Raw genomic sequence first — 2,644 nt, 5'->3', positions numbered from 1 at the left:
AAACGTCACCCATTCCTTCTCTCCAGAGATGCTGCTTGCCCCGCTGGGTTACTCCAGCTTTTTGAGTCTATCTTCAGCACAAAACCTAGATTGACATTTGAGTGCAGTCCTGAAGAGAAGCTGCCCTTTTGCAGATTTCATCATTGGTATGATAAATATTGCATCTTGTGACTGAGGAAACCCTGCACTGTTTTCAATATAGTTTCATGAACCAGCCTATCCTTAATATGATTTACATAGGGAATTGGTATTAAAAAAATGGTATAAAACCATCAGTTCATTTTCAAATACCCAACAATTTGATGCCTTTTCCTTTATATTTTACTTCGGAGTCACGTGAGTGATTCCGTGAAGAAGCCCCACCGGGCCGCATGCGTATCATTATCGTCATCCGCATGGCGAGGCACCGGTCTGGCAGGCAACTCATTCCTGCCAGCGGTAAGTAAAAAAACCTACAGGTAAGTTTTCATTACTTACCAGGTTGTGTGTTTCCTGCAGGAACCTCCTCTTACAGAGGTTCCTGTTGGCTATAGTAGCGCAGTCCGGGCGGGCCGCGGGGAAACCGGCATTGGGCTGTGGGGAGAACTCCAAGTCCAGGCCACTATTGCAGGAGCCGGCAGACGTCGGGTGTGTTACTCCAGCCGCTGACAAGGCAGTCAGCGACTTCGAGACCGCGGAAGTTTCCGTGGAGGGGTAAGTCCCAACGATATTAGGGTGACTTACATATGTCTTTTTTATGTTTTTCTTTAAAAGACATTGGGACTAGCTTAGATGGTTTGAGTTGGGCCAAAGAGCTTGTTTCTGTGCTTTATGCCGGGGGGTAAAAAGCTATTCTAAAAATAACCTGTAAATCGGGCCAGGAGGATACACCTCCCAATAAAAATGATGTTGTGGACGTCTGATAAGATGGAGCACCTGATGAAAGGGATGCTCCATCACGACAGGCTCCAGGAGGAGCTTCATACCCAACATGTCACCCCAAGGGCTGTGGCAGCAGCTTCAGGGTAAGGCTGTACAAATAGAATCAGCTCCAGGACGGGAGCTTTATATCCACGGGTCCTCTTGAGGGATAATGGTAGCAACACTTATAGGCAGGCTGCATTATGTCTCCCTCATGAAGGAGGTTGAGCCTACCAGGGCAGAGTTATTCTGTCACTGAGGTTACAGGTATTACAAAGCCAAGGCATAAAGCCAAGAAGCTGTTGAGCACAGCTCCAGCATAATTTACCCCAGTAAGGAACTTTTATATTCTGAGATTGGAGGTATGGGAAAGCAGCACCAAGGCATAAAACCAAGAAAGGCTGTTTGAGCACAGCTCCAGCATAACATGGTCCAGCTAAGGAGCTTTATATATCCTGAGACTAGAGGTATTGGAAAGCATACCCCAAGGCATAAAACCAAGCAAGGCTGTTGAGCACAGCTCCAGCATGATATCCTCCAGCAAAAGAGCTTTATATCCTGAGATAGTGGACTCTGAGGTTGGAGGTATTGAAAAGCATACCCCAAAGCATAAAGCCAAGTAAGGCTGTTGAGCACAGCACCAGTAGGATATGCTCCAGTAAGGAGCTTTGTATTCGAAGGCCTCTTCAGGAAACTCTGCTTGCAGGTCCTGATCAGGCTGTCCAACAATCCTCTCTCTATGAAAGAGATCACCAGTGTCAGTATAACCAACTACAAAGGTGGAAAATACCCAGAGGGGCCAGAGTTCCCCTCATGCTGTAAATGACGAGAATAAAAACACTTAAGAGGTGACATAAAAATAAGCCGCTGATCTTCTCTTAGGGGAAAAAACTATGCAGGTAAAAATCTGGACAGGAAGCAAAGTTTTGGACCAATTGAGGTACTATTAATAAACAAGGCTTCATTGTTGCGGCAACAACACACCCCATGCCTTCGTAGACAGTAAACAATTCACTGAAGTTGGTGGTAGCATGAAAGTTGGACAGGGGAAAATCCCAGACCTTAGTCGCGCCCAGGGAAAATATGGGGCCATCTACAAGTAGGCAAAAATTACACTTGTTGGTACTAATGATAATAACAACATATGTTTGGGTCATGTGTTGTACGAAAATAGCATTTTCCTTGGTAAGGATGAAAAGGTCCTAGTAGCCTTACAACACACAAATGGATGAGATTTAACCATGTAAAACTGCCCTATGCTAGGATCCAAGCACAGAAATTGTCCAGAGTTGTTTTCAGGGCAGGCTCAGTATTATGGCCAGGAATAGCTTTGGGACATAAAAATGTCTGGGGGTGTCTAGACAAGAAGGAACACCTTATCGAAAGGATGCTCCATCATGCCAATTCCAAAGTAAGTACTATACTCATGGGCCACCCCATCAGCTGCAGCAGCAACCTCCAGCAGAGATCTATACAGGGCAGACCCGTACCAAACGGGAGGAACCATACCTCCACGGGTCAACATAGGGGCCCATACCAGCAGCGCCATGTCAAGGGCTGCTGAAGCCTCCCTCATGCAAGAGCAGGGAGAGCCAGGGCAGTATGGCACTGACCCTGAAGTTGGAGGTATAGCGGAGGAGCACACACCAAGGCACCGCAGGTCTACCTGGGTGCCCATACCAGCAGCGCCATGTCAAGGTCTGCTGAAGCCTCCCTTATGCAAGAGCAGGGAGAGCCAGGGCAA

General features: G+C 47.0%; 1 pseudogene; it reads left to right on the top strand.

Moving 5' to 3' along the window:
- The first annotated feature begins 2,057 nt into the window (after positions 1-2,057).
- LOC129698499 (U6atac minor spliceosomal RNA) lies at positions 2,058-2,195 on the top strand (annotated as a pseudogene).
- Positions 2,196-2,644: the final 449 nt, after the last annotated feature.

The sequence above is a fragment of the Leucoraja erinacea genome, chromosome 6, assembly GCF_028641065.1.
Source record: "Leucoraja erinacea ecotype New England chromosome 6, Leri_hhj_1, whole genome shotgun sequence".
NCBI classification, from domain to species: Eukaryota; Metazoa; Chordata; class Chondrichthyes; order Rajiformes; family Rajidae; genus Leucoraja; species Leucoraja erinaceus.
Note: the sequence above shows the minus strand (reverse complement) of the source record. Positions and strands in the feature narration are given on the sequence as shown.